This window comes from Aedes albopictus, chromosome 2, assembly GCF_035046485.1.
Source record: "Aedes albopictus strain Foshan chromosome 2, AalbF5, whole genome shotgun sequence".
Lineage (NCBI taxonomy): Eukaryota > Metazoa > Arthropoda > Insecta > Diptera > Culicidae > Aedes > Aedes albopictus.
The window spans coordinates 197,978,980-197,999,029 of NC_085137.1; positions in this window are offsets into that span (position 1 = coordinate 197,978,980).

The window sequence follows — 20,050 nt, forward strand, 5'->3', positions numbered from 1 at the left end:
AGAAGAATTTCAGAAGAAAGCTCTGGAAAATCTTGAAGGAATCTTCAAAGAAATTTTTCAAAAAGATTTCCATGAAAGCAACCTATGAAAATTTTCCCAAAAGAATTCCACCATAAACTTTTGAAGAAATTCCTAATAAATCGGAAGGAATTTCTGGAGGGATTTCTAAAGAAATCCTTCGGGGAAATTTTCGAATGCATTCCTGGAAGAATATGGAAAGAATTTTAGGGGTATTTCTGAAGGGATTCCTGAATGATTTATGGTCAGAATCCCCAAAGTAGATCCTCAAGGATCCATCACAGATTTTGCAATGGAATACTTGGAGAAATTTCTGCAGGAATCTTTAGCCTAATTTCCACGAAGCCCACAGAAATTCCTCAAATGTATCATAGTATTTCTTAAGAAAATCCTTCAAAGATTCCTTCAAAAAAGTTTTCGAAAGTTTTATAGAAAATATTCCGAAAATTCGTTCGGAAATTCCTCTGGGAATTTCCTCAGAAATCTCTCCAATGTTTCCCTCAGAATATCCCTTGGAATATTCTGGAGGGAATTATGAAGGTATTTGTACAGGTATATCTCCAAGAAGTTTACCAGTTATTTGTTCAAGAAGAGATTTCATTGAAAATTCTCACAGGAATGTGTTTAGGAATTTCTTCCGGGATACATCCCGAAGAAATTAAGTTCATACAAAGATACATTCGGGATTCCACCCAGATATCCCTCCATGTATTTCCCTAGACATTTATGCAGCATTCTCTCTAAGGTTGACTCTAAGAATTTCTCTACGGAAACTTTGAGGAATTTATTCCGAAGTTTTTCCTAAGAATGTCTACAGACTTTAAGAAACACCTCAAGAGTTATTCCTAGGGATCTTCACGGAAGCTTATCTAGGCGTTTCTACATACAAACTCAATCATAAATACGTCTACAAATTGCTCCAAGAATACTTTCATAAAATCTACCAAAAAATTTTTCATAGGATTTCTCTGATAAAATTTGGTTTTTATTTACGTGTATTTTAACTTAGGCTGATTCTACACTTAGGGGTTTGAATAGGAGTTTCTTCAAGTATTTCTCAAAGAAGTTCTGCTGAAATTCCTTCTGGGATGCCTTCAGAAATTTTTAAGATTCTTTCATGATAAGTTTCTGAAATTTCTACAAGAACTGTACACGACCCTAGTAACAGAACTAGCTGAATAACAGTTTCTTAAGTTAAAGTTTGCTTTAGAGTTGTTTATTCCACTCTTGTACAGCAAAAATGTTTGTTGGGGAGATTTCCTCAGAAGTTTCTTTAAAGATTCTTTCTTTAATTCCTGTTCAGATTACTCCTCAAATTCTATGAGCGATTCTTTGAAAAATATCTCCAGACACTACTTAAAAAAGTCAAGTTTTTTTCGAGAATTTCTGGCAGGAACTTCTTCAAACGTGTTTCCATAGAGTTTCTCGAAAACTCCGATAGAAGTGGCTTTAAAAAATTCTGTAGAGATTTTTCTTAAGAATTTCTTAAGTTATTCCTTCAGGGTCCGGCAGAAATTCATGCGAGGATTTGTTTTTAGAATGTGATTCTGCCGTTCCGTTACATACATCTTTTGGGACTCCTTCAGAGATTCCTGCACCATGTTTCAGATGCTCCTCCAGGGATTTTTCAGAAGTTCTTCCAGAAATTACACAAACATTTACTAGAAGAATTCTTGAAATACATTCCAGAAGCAATACCAGAAGAAATTCCTGAAGAATTGTCTGAGGGATTCTTATAGAACAAGTCTTGGTGAAAGCATTGAAAACTTTCAAAGATATCACCAGGAAAAATGATTAATTTTCTGGAGAGATTTCTGGATTCGTGGAAATTTCAGAAGCTTTTACTGAAACTATCTCTTGAAGAATACCTGGTTGAAAACTGTGTACAAACCCAAAAACTCATTAGGATGCCTCCCAAGTTCCAAGGAAAAAACATTATGAAAATCTTCTGGAGAAACTCTGGTAGTATTTCCTTGAAAAAAAAAAAATGATTGAGGTATTCCTGGGAAAACTTTTTGAAGAATTTCTAAAGGAACCTTTTAAAAAAATCAATAGAAATTTCTGACAAAATTAGTGGTGGAACTATTGTAGAAACCCTTCAATATATTTATGAGCGATCTTTGGAGAATTTTCTTAAGGAATCCTTGGAAGAACTCCTGCAGATACCTCAGGGACAATTTTATATATATACTAGCAGTCCCGGCAAACGTTGTCCTGCCTGCCTACTCTGTTTTTTGACATTCGGTTCCATGAAGAAATGACCCTCAAAATGGAATTTCAGATTTTTCTGTTTTTCTTGCCTTCCCGGTCACTTTTTGTAACTATTTTTTCGTACGAACACGTCGGAGCCCTGGCAGAATGCAACAGTGAAAGAATCATGTCGATCTGTTGACCCGTTCCCGAGCCTATTCGTGACATACAGACACCATTCCATTTTTATTTATATAGATACTACTTCTGAAGGGTTTTACACTTGATACTTGATGGGTTACAACTCGTAGCTGTGGGTTTACGCCGAATCAAGCATCCCCTCTCTCTCCCCTAGGTTCGGTCCAACGCCAATCGGTTCTAGTCACCCTAAACATTTAGAGTCCTTAGGTCCTCCTCAGCTGCAATAACCTCAACGCATCCCTCAAAGGCTTCGTACCGTGAGCCGAAATGAGCTGGGATATGGCGGATGATTGGCGAACGTGAGGTGAATCACCTCAGGTGATCAAAAGGTGGAATCAGCATTACGATGAACACCTGAATGGTGCGGAGATCGCAGACAGGCAGGATCAAGGCAGCGGGAGAAATAACTAATTCAGTACTGCAGGGAGCAACAAAAAAGCCAACACCCACTTTGAGGGAAGTTAAGGAGGAAGCTACCTAGTAGCTCAAGAACAATAAGTCAGCTGGTAAGCATGGTATCGGAGCGGAGCTCACCAAGATGGGCCCGAAAATGTTGGCCACCAGGTTATAGTCCGAATCTGGGAGACCAAAAAGCTACCGGAGGAGTGGAAAGAAGGGGTCATTTGCCCCATCTACAAGAAAGGTGACAAGTTGGTCTGTGAGAACTTACGAGCGACCACAATTTGAATGCCGCCTACAAAGTGATATCCCAGATTATCTTCAGTCGTTTTACATCTAAAGTTAAATGAGTTTGTGGGAACGTTGACGGCCGCTCAACAACGAACCAAATCTTCACCGTGCGGCAAATCCTCCTAAAATGCCACTAATACCAGGTCCCAACGCACCACCTGTTCTTCGATTTCAAAGCGACGTACAACAGTATCGACCGCAAAGAGCTTTGGATAATTATAGACGAGAACGGCTTATCCGGGAAGCTCATTAGATTAATCAAAGCGACGATGAACGGTGCCAAAAACTGCGTAAGGTTTTCGGGCGATCTGCCTAGTTCGTTCAAATCTCGCCGGGGACGGCGACAAGGTGATGGACTCTTATGCCTGCTGTTCAACATAGTCCTGGAAGGTGTAATGCGACGAGTCGGGCTCAACTGCCGATGCACGACTTTCACGAAATCCGGCCTATGTGTCTGTTTTGCGGATAACATGGATGCTATTTCTAGAACATTTGGAACGGTGGAAAGCTGTACACCCGCCACAACCCTTTGGGGACGGATGGGTCATGCTTGCCCAGCCGAGAAAATCGACCATCACAAACGTGTTCTAGATCAGCGAGGTTGCATCCAGAATCGTGAAAATTCCGCCTTCAAAGGGTTAAACGTGAAGCAGCAAAGGTCAGACTCACGGTGAACGCGTCGAAAACGAAGTACATGCTGGCAGGCTGAACCACGAACGACAGGTCAATAGGCAGCAGTGTTACGATAGACGGGGACATTTTCGAGATGTTGGAGGATTTCGTCTATTTCGGGTCCCTATTAAATAACGGCAGACAACAACGTTAGCCGCGAAGGCGCATCATCAGTGGCCTACTATGGGCCCCACAAGAATCTGCGGTCGGAAAACTTTCATTCTCGCACCTCGTACATATCGATGATAAGACCGGTAGTTCTCCACAGACACGAGAGCTGGACTATGATCGAAAAGGACATGCAAGCCCTCGAAGCGTTCAAGCAGAGGATGCTTAGGTCCATTCTTGGCGGTGTACAGGAGAACGGTGTGCGGCAACGATGAGTGAACCTGCACAGATCGAAAGAAGAGTGTAAAATTCGGTGACATATGATGCACATGATTGGAGCGTGGGATATCACAGAAGTTTACATGCCATATCATGTAAAAGTCATAAAATTTCATGTAAATTTCCATTATATGTCATGTAATTTACCATGGCTCTGTGTGTTGCATGACATACAGGGTGTTAGCTAAATTACTAAGTATTCTAGAGCAAAATAGCTAAGAATAGTGTGTTTTAATTTGTTAATGTCAATTATCTTTGAAACATGCATGATAAACTAAAACTCTTTCTTTGGCAAAGTTGTGGCCCCTGTTCTACTCTACAATTTGTTTTTTGAAGCCAAACTTCTAACTCTTATCGTTTTCTTGCAATTTTGATTTAAACGTGCGGCACAGTGCGCAAAAAAGTGCTTACCATGAAAATTGCAAATTAATGATCAGAAAAGCGACGTTTAAATTGAAATTGCAAGAAAACGATACCTAACCCGAGCAGCAACGAATAACTGAATGATAACTGCAGCATACCAAAGTCAGGTATCATACCAAGACTAGGTATTGGCCGGTTATCCAGGTATTGAAAATGATGTTATTATTCACGTATTATGCACAGAATACACACCAGTTATTATTTAAGGTATTTTACCTCTTATGCAGGGCTGCCTAATACCTCATTTAGGTTGTAGGTACACTAAAACCCCAATTTACGCTCACTTCTTTTGCGCCAAACTCAATTTGCGCCCCCCGATTTACGCACTAATTCCCAAATAACGCTCCCCCCATTTACGCACTAATTCCCAAATAGCGCTCCCCCAATTTACGCTCCTTAGGCGTAAATTGGGGTTTTAGGTATTCGGGAACAAGTAACATGTGATACACATGATACATAGAGGGTTAGGGTAGTGGGTAGGGTAGATGGTTAGGGTAGAGGGTAATGTTAGATGGTAGGGTAGATGGTAGGGTAGAGGGTAGGGTAAAAGGCAATATAGAGAGTAGGGTAGAGGGTTAGGGTAGAAGGTAGGATAGAGAGTTGGGTAGAGGATTAAGGTAGAGGGTTGGGTAGAGGGTTGGATAGAGGGTTCGGGTAGAGAGTAGGGTAGAAGGTAGGGTAGGTAGAAGGTAGGGTTGAAGGTAGGGTAGAGGGTAGGGTAGAGGGTTAGTGTAGAAGGTAGGATATAAGGTAGGGTAGAGGGCACGGTAGAGAGTTAGGGTAGAGGGTAGAGTAAAAAAAATGGGTAGGATAAAAGGTAGGGTAAAGAGTTGGGGTATAAGGTAGGGTAGAAGTTAGGGTAGAGGGTTAGGGTAGAGGGTAGAAGAGAAGGTAGGGTAGAGGGTAGGGTTGAAGATAAGCGTAGAGGGTAGGGTAGAGATTTATTGTAGAGGATAGAGTAGAGAATAGGATAGAGGGTTAGAGTAGAGGGTAGGTTTGAGGGTTAGGGTAGAGGGTTAGGGTAGCGGGTTAAAGTAGGGAGTAGGGTAAAGGGTTAGGGTGAAGGGTAAGGTAGAAGGTAGGGTAGAGGGGAGGGTAGAGGATAGGATGTAGGGTTAGGGAAGGATGACATGAGATGAGATAAAAGATGAGATGAGAGATAAGACGAAAGATGAGATGATAGATGAGATGAAAGATAAGATGAGAGATGAGATAGAGATGTAATGAGAGATGAGATGAGAGATGAGATGAGAGATGAGATGAGAGATGAGATGATAGATGAGATGAAAGATAAGATGAGAGATGAGATAGAGATGTAATGAGAGATGAGATGAGAGATGAGATAAGAGATGAGATGAGAGATGAGGTGAGAAATGAGATGAGAGATGAGATGAGAGATGAGATGAGATGAGAGATGAGAGATGAGATGAGAGATGAGATGAGAGATGAGATGAGAGATGAGATGAGAGATGAGATGAGAGATGAGATGAGAGATGAGATGAGAGATGAGATGAGAGATGATATGAGAGATGAGATGAGAGATGAGATGAGAGATGAGATGAGAGATGAGATGAGAGATGAGATGAGATATGAGATGAGAGATGAGATGAGAGATGAGATGAGAGATGAGATGAGAGATGAGATGAGAGATGAGATGAGAGATGAGATGAGAGATGAGATGAGAGATGAGATGAGAGATGAGATGAGAGATGAGATGAGAGATGAGATGAGAGATGAGATGAGAGATGAGATGAGAGATGAGATGAGAGATGAGATGAGAGATGAGATGAGAGATGAGATGAGAGTAGAGATGAGAGATGAGATGAGAGATGAGATGAGAGATGAGATGAGAGATGAGATGAGAGATGAGATGAGAGATGAGATGAGAGATGAGATGAGAGATGAGATGAGAGATGAGATGAGAGATGAGATGAGAGATGAGATGAGAGATGAGATGAGAGATGAGATGAGAGATGAGATGAGAGATGAGATGAGAGATGAGATGAGAGATGAGATGAGAGATGAGATGAGAGATGAGATGAGAGATGAGATGAGAGATGAGATGAGAGATGAGATGAGAGATGAGATGAGAGATGAGATGAGAGATGAGATGAGAGATGAGATGAGAGATGAGATGAGAGATGAGATGAGAGATGAGATGAGAGATGAGATGAGAGATGAGATGAGAGATGAGATGAGAGATGAGATGTGAGATGAGATGAGAGATGAGATGAGAGATGAGATGAGTGATGAGATGAGAGATGAGATGAGAGATGAGATGAGAGATGAGATGAGAGATGAGATGAGAGATGAGATGAGAGATGAGATGAGAGATGAGATGAGAGATGAGATGAGAGATGAGATGAGAGATGAGATGAGAGATGAGATGAGAGATGAGATGAGAGATGAGATGAGAGATGAGATGAGAGATGAGATGAGAGATGAGATGAGAGATGAGATGAGAGATGAGATGAGAGATGAGATGAGAGATGAGATGAGAGATGAGATGAGAGATGAGATGAGAGATGAGATGAGAGATGAGATGAGAGATGAGATGAGAGATGAGATGAGAGATGAGATGAGAGATGAGATGAGAGATGAGATGAGAGATGAGATGAGAGATGAGATGAGAGATGAGATGAGAGATGAGATGAGAGATGAGATGAGAGATGAGATGAGAGATGAGATGAGAGATGAGATGAGAGATGAGATGAGATGAGATGAGAGATGAGATGAGAGATTAGATGAAAGATGAGATGAGCAGTGTTAGGGACACTTTGCCGCAGAACTAAAACCACCCATCGACAGCAGCTTCTTACTCCAAGCAGCTTCAATACTGCAAATTTATTCAAAAAATTAATATTATATTTTACATTACTATTAAACCTTACAATGTGGTATTCGTTCTCGGGACAGACGTAACTCCTAACAGCCGTGCCCTTTCTCGTTCACGATTCAAACGACACTGCCGAGTTGTAAAATTATATCCACCGTCGACCTCCGCGCCGCCGCTTATGCACACCACAATTGCTTCTGGGTTACCAGTTCCACTCAGCAGCAAGCGTACTGAAACTGTACGCAACAAGCAGTTTAGTTTAGTTTTTGACGTTTCTTGGCAGTCTGACGTTTCTTGGGTAAAAATCGAAGCGGTCCCGTTCGCTTCCTCATCCCATTATTAACCGTTCTGTGGCGCCAACTGATTGCTATCCGTACTAAACGTAAAAATCGCAACTGCTCGCTGGTAACCACCGCCGCCATCACCGCTCGCGCATAAGTGGATAAACTGGGGGCCAATTGGGGATCAAATAATAATCATATCCCATCTTCTTCAGAAGCTATGTGAGTACACAACTCTGGCGCACTACACGTTCAACGTGTCTGTATGGGTCATGTTGACCCTAAAAATTTACAACTCCTTGTCATAAAAAACCTTACCTTGATCGACATCGCTGGGGGTGGTGACTACTTCATCACTTGGGAAGAAACCCCTGCCAGGATTATTCCTCTTACTTTCTTTTCCGTCGTGAACAACTTTCGACTGCATTCTATCTGCCCCAGCATACTTATGACCCAAACCCCTTCCGCCCCCGGAAAATATAAACCAAATCTCAGCTGAACATTATCTATAAATGTCATTCTAGTGCAGGGTTCGAGAGTGTATCAAGTCGGTGTCAGGTAATAACAAGCTATAGGGCACTACATGAAATTATCTCCTTCTCTTTCACTATTACAGAAGTTTTGTAAACATCAAGGCCAAGAAACGTCAAAATCCATACAAAATCAAAACAATGCAGTGCCCTATGGTCCACTGCACGAATTTATACTGGCCTGCTTACACTCACAGCAAATTTGACGTTTGAGAGGTGCCGATACCTCTCAAACGTCAAATTTCGCGTATAAATTCGTGCAGTAATCCATACCTAGAGCTTGCCTCATTGAGCTGTCTCATTGAGACTTGCAATGCTTATGTGATGTGCGCCAACATCGCGAGTCTCAAGCTCAAGGAATTTGCATGTGCACACAGCCAACTTTTCTCAATCTCATAATGAGATTTGTGCGTACAGATACTCTGTTAGAGATACAGGTCCTTAAGATGATCAATCCGTAAAACATTTGATCTTCTTTCTAGCACTTTCGGTTCTTGAGATATTCACGTGGCCCGTGACCATAGGTTGGAAACCACTGATTTTTCGACATATCTATATCAGAGATACTGATCCTTGAGATGATCAATCCGAAAAACATTTGCTCTTCTTCCTAGCACTTTCGGTTCTTGAGCTATTCACGTGGCTCGTGACCATAGGATGGAAACCACTGATTTTTGAACATATCTATATCAGAGATACTGATCCTTGAGATGATCAATCCGTAAAACATTTGCTCTTCTTCCTAGCACTTTCGGTTCTTGAGATATTCACGTGGCCCGTGACCATTGGTTGGAAACCACTGATTTTTCGACATATCTATATCAGAGATACTGATCCTTGAGATGATCAATCCGAAAAACATTTGCTCTTCTTCCTAGCACTTCCGGTTCTTGAGCTATAAACGTGGCCCGTGACCATAGGTTGGAAACCACTGATTTTTTAACATATCTATATTAGAGATACTGATCCTTGAGATGATCAATCCGTTAAACATTTGCTCTTCTTCTTAGCACTTCCGGTTCTTGGGATATTCACGTGGCCCGTGACCGTAGGTTGGGAACCACTGAAATTAACAAAACTGCTAAATTATTAATTGTAATTGAATAACTTATAACCTCTTCATAGGTTAGGAACTTTGTGATTTCGATTTTCCAAACTAATTATAAAACTGAAAAGAAAAAACACTCCCCCGATTTACGCACTAATTCCCAAATAACGCTCCCCCCAAGTTACGCTCCCCCAATTTACGCTCCCCCCGTTTTGAGCGTAAATTGGGGTTTTAGTGTATTCGTATTTCCATACCTGAACTTGGTATTCTTCAGCTATTTTCTCCTGCTCGGGAAGAGTTAGAAGTTTGATGTCAAAGAACGAATTGTAAAGTGCAACAGGGGGCACAACTTTGCCAAAGAAAGAATTATGTAGTTTATTACGCATTTTTCAAAGATAATTGACAAAAACAAATTAAAACACACTACTTTTGAGCTATTTGCTTTAGAAAACTTAGTTATTTAACTAAACCTATCAGTTCAAAGATGCCATTTGATAGAAAAGTCAATAATCATTCGAATAAGGGTAAAAAAACTGCGATAAGTTTGACCAGTGTAAAGGTATAGCCATTTAAGGCAATAAGAGTCAAAAACATGGGGAGTTCAATAACTACGTAACGGTTGAGATTTGACCATATGCGTAGAACAATTCCAATTTTTTGTCCTCTATCACCCTTTAAAAAGTTTGCACTCAGGGACCTAACACCCTGTATAACACAAATTTACATGATATATCATGTAAACCATCATAACACTAAGTTTACATGACTAAACTGATGTTTACATGACGTGTAAATCTCATTATTTTTATCTGTGATGCACTCTACGGCGCACCTAGCATCCGGATGGTGGCAAAAGCTGGGCATGTTGTGAGAAAGCCGGACAACGACCCTGCCCAGCTTTACAGGCAGAGAAGAGAGATCTGGATGCGTGCAAGGTCGACGGACCAGGTACAGAGGCCGAGGATGAGCAACTGTAGCCTCGAACCGAGTGTTGTGGAGAAGAATTGTTGATTTAGTTTTATTATGATTGTAATGTAATGCTTAATAAATTAAATGAACTTTAAAGAATCTCTGAAGGAATCCCTGAAGATATTTTCATAGAAAAATTTGGACAGGAATGCATTCTAAAGAAATACTTGGACGAATCTTAAAATAAATTCTTGCCGCAATTATCTAGAAAATCTTTCAAGAGTCTTCTTTCTACAGAAGTGCCGGAAAAATTTTGATAAATCCTGAATGAGTTTCTTGGAACAATCATTAGCAGAATTCGTGCTGAACTCATGAAAGAAATTCCTTTTCGTGATAGTTACAGACAAAAATCAGGAAAAAAAATGAAGACGAAACAAGGAAATAAGCGCGATAATAAATTTATTTCCACCAGGGGGAGCTTAAATGTTGAGAAATCTTGAACAGCCAGGATTTTACCATGACAGTACTGCCGATTGTGGATTATAGTAACCAAATTTTGTTTATTGTGCTTCTATATTGTTGATTATTGTAGTAGTATGTCATCCCGGGCAGAGTTCAAGTACTGACGAACAAAATGTGATATTGGTTTGTTTGAGATGAGAGGTAAAAGTACTGAAAATAATAGCAAAAAATTGTTCTTGAACCATCTTAACAATAGCAAAATATGATATTTGAAGATCGATCAAATAGCTCACTGCTATTGGTTAGATCTTACCAAGAGCAAAATGTGCTATGATGATGATGTTCCAGGAGTAAATTTGAGATATTATTTTCAGTACTTTTACCTCTTATCTCAAACAAACAAATATCACTTTTTGTTTTTTTATTCTTAATCACTTAACCTAATTTACAGCTCTATTGTCCACTGGGGCACTACGTGAGCAATTTCAATTGACAGCTGCACTTACATTATGTACTGCGCCTAGATTATATTCTACTTTATCGAACTGGTTGCCTTTCTGCTGCTTTCACTTTTCTACTTTATACGTAGTAGAATGATGAGCACAAGAATGATGATGGATGGCCGTTGTTCCTTTCCAGTCCGATTGGGGGTCCATTATGAGTAGCAGTTCGCCGATGTCCAGGTATCCGGATCCGTTTGAGCCATGGGGCTCAGAAGAGGGTCAGTGTCAGTTGCTCTCGGGGGAAAAGCAACTGACGAAAAATTGCAAGTGCCGGGGCTGGGAATCAAACCCATGACCATCCGCATATGAAGCGAACGTGTGACCAACTACGCCACGGGCCCCGGCAACCACTTTTTGTTCTCCATATCAAAATATGCCATTATTGAGCTTTTTTCTTCTGTTCGGGATAAAACACATATAACACAAACGGATGAGGCCCGTTTAAAAAAAAGTTTGAAACCCCCTGACAAGCAGTTCACGGGCAGCGAAAACAAAAAAAAAGACACCAAGAAGGTGTAGATTGATGATGGAAAGAGGTCAATGTTGGATTTGGGTTTCCTTTGACGGTCTGTCGGCGGCGGCCGGCCGGCAGTTGCACTGGTGGTGGCGTCGGTGGTGATGTTGATCGCATGTTTTGAGCATTTGCCGCGCCGCCAAAACGCCACAACATGCCATGCGCCCGTCGTCGTCGTCCTCTTCGTTGTCGTCGTCGTCGTCTGGCATGGCGGTGGACCATGCTGTCTGGCGGTTGATTCGGCTGATCGTCCGAGAGTTGCCTTGAGAATCCGACTATTTGGTGGGTCTTCATTTATGATTTAGATTAATGGGATATTCATTTGTGTGCAGTCGGTGGGGGTTTTCGATTTGGGGTTCTGAAATGAAATTAGCCAGTTGGCAAAATATGCTAATTAATTTGGTATGGCTAGTTGCTTCTTTTGGTCATAAATAAAAAGCTTGTTTCAACACAAGTTGAGAGGCTTCGTAAGAATAGAGTCGTGACATCATAACTCCTTCTCTAAAGACTAAATTGTCTAAATAGGCAGACTTTCAACTTGCTTAGACGAGGTCGGAAATCACTTTTGTTGGCAAGTATCTGATATGTTGCGTCATACTTGGTATGTCAGTCAGTTACATGCTAATATACAATACATGAGCTATTTTGTGCTTGTTTGTTCCTAAAGGGCTTAGAAAAATTTTATCACGAAAATAAGCTTCGAGGAAAACCATCTGACCAGATTCGTGATTTTTGTAACAATGTATGCTATAAAACATATTCCATTACTACTGATGGATCTCTAGTTTACCCACTCATGAAAGTCCCCTTCTCGAGTGTGGCATCCGTAACCTTGTACGTGATGTAACTCGAGTCCGGTTAATTTAGAATTCATAAGGTCGTTACCGTTTCCCTATCTCACCAAAAACCTTTTGCCACATTGAACGATCCCAACTCCAGCCTAGACGCCACCAGTTTCTGCCGCTGCCGCTGGAGGTCATCTCGGAGTTCAATCAAACAGGATCTTCCCATCTCTCCCGCCCGCTAGACTTCGACTGGCTGCATGGATTTACGAAGCAAAAACGTGCGATTTAACGATTCATTTAATCGTTCGACAGATCATACCGTAGTCGTCGTCGTCGCACCAACCTCGTCATAAAAAATGATCCGACGCCAGTCGACTGGGGCTGCACCCATATATACAATATGTAATGTAGGCATGGTATCCAAATTCAATAGCAAGGAGACCTCGCCGACGACGACGGGTACGATCATATTGCAATGAACATTGAGGCTGCCAAAGGAATGAGAGGCTGGAGAAAAATAAGACAAGAGGTCACAGGTTCACCACTTGTGGGACGAATTGTATGGCGTTCTCTTCCCCGCCCGCCCGGTGCCTTCGCGCCTTTTGCTCACCTACTCGTAGTCAGCGCCAAAGCCTTTGTCTTTTACTAGAGGTCTGAGCAATTCGTATGGCGTGCAGCATTCATTCATGACTTTTGTGGTCATAAAAGTTTCATTGAACGTTGGGTCACTCAGATTGTTGTAATATCTAGTTCCTTGAATGGGAACAGAGTTTTGTGCTTTAGCCAAGGAAAGTGTTTCGAAAAGATATAGGGTGCCAATCTACTTGGGCAGCAGCTGGTGTTTTAGGAAGTTTTCCGCTATAACTCAGTTAATTTCAATCCTATAAACTATTTTTTGTACATGGCTAGATATTAGACGTATCTCACCGCGTACAAAAAAATAGGTCAATTAGTTCAAAATTGACTAAAAGCTATAGCGAATATGTGTTGTCAAAATAGACGCCCTACCGATATGGTTCTACTTCCCTACTGTCGTGAATTGCAAATCTAGGGATTTGTTTTGGATTTTCTACAGGATTGTCTCAAAAGTTTTATCAAGGAATTAGTCATTAGTCTAGGGATTTATTCAGGTTTTTTGCCATGGATTCTTAAAAAAAACAAAGATTGCTTCAGAAATTCGAGCATAAATGCTTTCAGAAATTTCTAAAGGAATAACTCATCCAATCCAGAGTTACTATCAATCGGATTTTCTCCAGGAACTATTTTTGTGCAATTTCTCTAGAAATTCCTCTAGAGATTCCTTCAAAAAATATATTTTTACATATATGTATTTTATGGCAGATTCACGCAGGAATTCATGCAGAGATTCCAACACGAATTTCTGTACGTATTTCTACCGGAGTTCCTTCGGAGATTTCTTCAGAGATTTTTGCGGAACGGAATTCCTCTGGGGTTTCCTTTTGAAAATAAGAACTTTTTGTAGGAAATATTTCAAAAATTCTTTTGCGCTTCTTCCACAGGCTCCTTCAGATACTTCTTTACACACTAAATAATTTTGACAGATAACCAGCAAATTTAGCTGATTTTGTCATGTTGAATGTATTCAGCACAACAATTTTCAGTATTTCAACGCAATTTGCTGAAACATTCAGCAAAAGATACTGATAAACAACAAAGTTGTGCTGGATTTCAGCAGAATATTGCTAAAAATCCAGTACTTCATTTTTCTGATTTTTGATTAGCTGTAAGCATATGGTGTGTGTATATATTTTCCTATTCCCAAGCAACACTCGTGATCGTTATCAAGTTCTATGCATTCATTTACAACCACTTTTGACGTTATGTCTTTTGAACTAGTTACCTGACTTACAACGGATTTGCGACGAAAAAAGCGCAAGAGGCGGAATCTATATAAAACATAATCAAGTTAAAAATGTTTTTGACTCGTAACTCCATTATATTTAACTTAGAAAAAACTTTGATTGGCAGTGACTAATTCGACACCTGATCAGCTGTCAATCAGAGTTAGTGATTGAATTGTTCACTGTCAATATCTTCGTACCATTCATAAAATGGACTCGTTGAAGAATACTTTGCCAAGTACTGCTAAAATTGTCAAAATTTACATGGATTCAGATCATGAAATTCTATGCGACTTCAAATTTATCGCTTTAAAGTATATTCTAATTCTGTATTTTTGAAGCGCCCTTCGAATGTTGCCATATTGCGGCAGAAAATTGGCAAATTTTATGATAAAACTTTGCGCCATATTGCTTTAAATAGCATGCCGTATGCTGCAGAGTGGGCAAAAGTGAGCTATCAATCGAAATAAACATTTTTTCACGCAGTGTCTTATTACAAACATCTCCATAAATTGATTTTCGCAGGACCATTTGTTGTGCAGCCGAAGCATTAAATTATTCTATTCCAAATCTATGTACCTAATGATTGAAAACAGCAAAAAATGGTAAGTTACTGCATGGAATGTGGATTACCTCGTAAACATTACCGGGAAATATAATATTACTTAAACAAATGCGGCCTATCGTATCCGAATGGTGCGTGAACATTTGTGCAAAGCTCTTTTATTAAATACTGCAATATTCACACAGTGCTCGCTATCTGCTGCCGTTCATTACATGTGTATAATAAATAAATTGGCCTAACCTCTAAAAAATCTGAAAAACTCGTTGAAGATAATAAACCTAACAATATGTTTTGTAAAAAATATTAAGGAAAACTTTGATTTTAACGAAAATTTATTCAATTTTCTATACGATTTTGCCCACTGTGTTTTGTCTACAGGAAAAATTTCAAACCTGCACGTTTAGTTTTTAACTAGTTACAAGTGGAACTTGTTAAAAACAATCAGTTTTTTTATTTACCGGAAAACTTCGTAGCTCGTTTTGCGAGATATTTAGCATTCGATCGTGGCTATTGGCTTAAGAAACACCCAGGACAACGTTTGGCTACCTAGTGACCAGCTAAGTCAGCGATCCTCAAGCCTATTTTTTTTTCAACTATTTGTATTGCTCTTCTTAGATCCATTTGTTAAACATTCAACACGTTATTCTAGGTTATTTTGGAAGCAGAACAACCTCTTTAACCCACGAGCGATCGCGCTGTTGTATTTTGCACAACACGTTGAAAAAATCTCGCTTTTTGTACTCAGCATTAGCGTGGTGCTGACGCAGGTAGTGAACCGCGCGAGTTACGGAAGGTTAAGAAACATTTTAAGAAATTCTACGGCAACATAAAGAACTCGGCACCACGTGCGGCCCGCGGGCCGCACTTTGGTGATCACTGAGCTAAGTAAAACAATAATGATAAAGGCAATCCCGATCGGTAAATTAATTGGAAAACACGGAGTGCTGCCGATGAGATGCAGAAGCTTAGGCTTACATCCCCAACTGGAGCAGCACATAATGAAACACCATCCTTCCAGCAGCCCGAGCAGAGGAGAATAGCAAGTTAATAAATACGAAATCTCATAACCTGTTTTTATATCTTGTATTGTTATTATTAAATTATCAAGGCATAGCTTTTCCATAACACATTTTGTTGGACAATTTCATATTGTTATAATCAAGCTATTGATATACCGTGAGGTCGCCATTCACCGCTCATGCCCCATTCACTGCTCATTTTGGGTCAATCATACAAAAATGATCAAATGTTAGTAAAGTATCGTAACAAAAGTGAATGTAACATACTGCCACATTAAAAAACTTTCATTTCACCAAGTTTTTATATGGGTGTACCTGAAATCACGTTCTCAAAAAATATTTCTCACACGGCGCTGCAGGACAACATGGGAACTGTTCAAGGCAAACAGCGGAAAAAATATTCAACATGTAAAACCCGTTAAAGATTCCATTTTGACAAAACAGGATGAACTAAATGTCATGAATCATCAATACATTGGTAAATAAACGTCATTTTGTTTTTATAAATAAATAATTTCTGTGATTCCATGAAAAAAAAATCAGTGAGCGGTGAATGGATCCATTATGAGCGGTGAATGGATGCATGAGCGGTAATAGGAGCAAAGAGATTACACATTTGAATTTTTATTTTTTCGGCTGTAAACATACTTTACAATCGTTTTATATTTTTTGTATAATAACAACATAATTGTTGAGTTGGTAACGTAAATTAAAGTGCAATATTCGCAAACGTCGATTTTTAATGTCATATACTTTACGAAAATGTCGTTAAATGAGCGGTGAATGGCGACCTCACGGTACATTAACTAAATTATATTAAAATAACATGTTTTGTTGAAGTACAAGTTTAGTTATTTTTGTACTATTGATCAACTTTTCAGCAATAGCACAACAGTAACAAGTTTTGAAATCACAGCAACAATTCGACAATTATGACTGCCCCTTTGTGTTATTCCATTTTTGTATTCAGTTAATAAGGAAATTTCTAAACGACTCCTTTAAATCATTTTCGGATAAGCACTTGCAAGTTCTGGAGGAACCTTTCGATAAATTCCTGGAGAAGTATTCAAGAGAACTACTGGCGCAATTTTCTCAGAGAATCCGAATGTAATTCTTCTGAGCAATTATTAGAATTTTTGGCAGAATCTTTTGAAAAACTCCTGGAGAATCCTTCGTAAAAACTTCTGGTGAAATCCTCAAATAAATTTTCAGAGAAATCTTACGATGAAGTTCGGAACTAATGATCACAGCAAAATCTGGAGAAACCCTTGAAGGGATTCTATGCAGGATTCTGGAGGAGTCTTTGAAAATCCATGAAAAACTCCGTCAAAGAACTCTCGGTGAAATTTCTGGAAGATTTTTGAAGTCATTTATGGAAAAGTCGACAAATTTCTGGAAGAATTTTAGAGTTTTATTGCAAAAATTCCTGGTGAAAGTCCTGTAGGAATCACAGGAAGTTCAGGAGAAATTATAGCAATTTTTTTGGAGGAATCCTTGTAGAATCCAGGAGGTTTATTCGACATAATTCTTGAATCTAGGGAAAAATCGGAGGATTGAAAAAAATCTTTTCAATATCCCAAAAATTTTCTGCAGAACTGTTGAGCATTCTAAAAAAAAATCAGCTTCTACGCTGAGAAAAAACTAAACAAAAGTCATAAATTGCTATCTACGATCAAACTTTTTCAAGTACACGTGCTGATTTCAAAACCGTGCTCCGAAAACAATTAAAGTACAACAGTTTATAAATTACAGGTGGAAATCGAAGCTAGTCGTATTTGATAATATAGAAATTACTAAAGTTCGATTATCTTGCGTCTTCAAATCTCTTAGAATGAATTAAAAGCTGAATACAGTATTTTTTTTGATCATTTGGAAGTATTTTTTACTGTGAAGAATTAGCTTAAGATAAAATTCACGAATGAAAAGAAAAAAAAATATGTTTTTTACGTCAGAGTGATGAACCTCATGTTATTTTTGTGAGACAAAGCGAATAATTTTATATAATAAGTATTATAACTTATTTAGTAACGAGTTTGATAGGTATCATAGCAAATTCTGCTCTCCAATTATTATCAATAACATATTAATATCAAAATTTGTTATCGAAATATTTTCCGCATTCACTGTTATTAAGTTGTTATTGAAACTAACAAAACAAGTTATTGAAATGGTTTTCCAGGAACATTTTTTTGTTATGGAATTTGTTATTTTGCCGCTTATGACAGACAAGTTTATAACACAATATGTTATGGTAATAACTTAAAAATAATCAATTTTATTATTCAGTTATTTTGCCAAAATAACACAGCTTTTTATGCTGTTGTTATTCCCTTCTGCTCGGGAGCCCACCAACGAAATTGCACCACCGAAACCTTCCGAATAATCCAAATGGGATTTTTATTTTGTGAACCAACGCTTTGCCTGTTGCGGAATAGCAATATGCAATCGAAGCAACATAAGCATAGTAACATAAGCCTAGTAACATAAGCATAGCAACAGATGTTATTATGTAGTAATAAATTGTTCATTAGTTTTTCAACCCCCATTACGTACAGACGTGTATTATTCCTAGAGGTTATTGGTCCAGCAAAGTTAAAGATGGATCGCCTCGGTGTTGAGAAGCTGAACAATCAAAACTACGGCAGCTGGAAGTTTACCGTGGAGTTGTTGCTGGTGAGGGAGGACCTGTGGCGTTTCGTAGACCCAGGACAGCCGCCAGTGGAAATCGCGCCAACGGAAGGACATCCAGGAAACGCTGCTGCAGTTGCTGCTTGGAAGGCTGGTGATCAGAAAGCGAGGGCGACCATCGGACTGCTAGTGGAACAGAAGCAACACGTTTTGATCCGGAACACTACTTCTGCAAGAGAAGCCTGGGAGAACCTGCAGCGTCACCATGAACGGATTACTCTTTCTGCGAAGGTAGGACTGTTTTACCAGCTGTGCGAGATGCGGTACGTGGACGGCGGAGATATCGAGCAGCATTTTTATGAAATGGAGCGCTTGTTCGAGAAACTTTCCAAGGCTGGCACGAATCTCGGCCGTGAACTGGAGGTGATGATCGTTCTACGAAGCTTACCGAAGTCATTCAGCACGCTGACCACCGCACTCGACTGTCGCAGAGAAGATGAAGTTACGCTGGAGCTTGTGAAGCAAAAAGTTATCGACGAAGTTCTGAAGCGTGGACGCGAAGGTTCATCCGATCAAGCTTTGAAGGTGGAGGACCGGATGCAGAAGAAGCTTAGTTCAATTGTGTGCCACAACTGCAGAAGAACTGGACACAAAAAGAAGGATTGCAACGTGAAGGCTAAAAGGGAAAACCGGGACGAAGGAAGGCAACACCGATCAGCACAAGCCAAGGTAACAACTCCAGAAGCAGGAGGATTCGCGTTCACTGTTACGAATTCCGTTCGAGAATGGATCGTGGACTCTGGTGCATCGTGGCATATTTGCGCAAACCGGAATTTCTTCGTGGAGCTGGGAGAGCGGAAGGCAGGAACACCAAGTGAAGTGGTGGTTGCTGATGGCCGAACATGCCCGGTGGAAGGAGAAGGTACATGCAAGCTGAGTTGTTTTGTGAAGAACGGCATCGTGAAGGAAGTTACCCTGAGTCCCCAGACAACCAGTAATCGTATAAGATGTTGCATAAGATGATAAAGTGGAGGCCATATGCGTACATGCCTCCATTTAGGCGCATGTAAAATATACGCATATCGCCTCCACTTTAACATCTTATGCAACATCTTATACGATCACTGGTTGACTGGGTCAGGTGTTGTACATCCCGGAGTTAGAAGCTAATCTGTTGTCTGTCGGATGTTTGATAAAGAAAGGTGCTGACGTCAGTTTCAACGAGTCCGGCTGTGCTGTTTCAAGCGGAGGAGTAGTAGCGATGGAAGCTGTGCTCAAAAACGGATTGTACGAGTTGAAGCTAGAAAGGAGCCCTGTTGTAGCGGCAGTGAAGAGCCACAACCCGATGTGTATTCACGAGTGGCACAGGCGACTAGGACATCGTGATCCTGAAGCGATTTTCGAGGCTGAGAAACGAGAGCTTGTGACTGGCATCAAAATTCAACCCTGCGGAATCAAAGCGGTTTGCGAGTGCTGCGTCGAGGGAAAAATGACCCGAACTCCTTTTCCGAAGAAGGCCAAACAAAA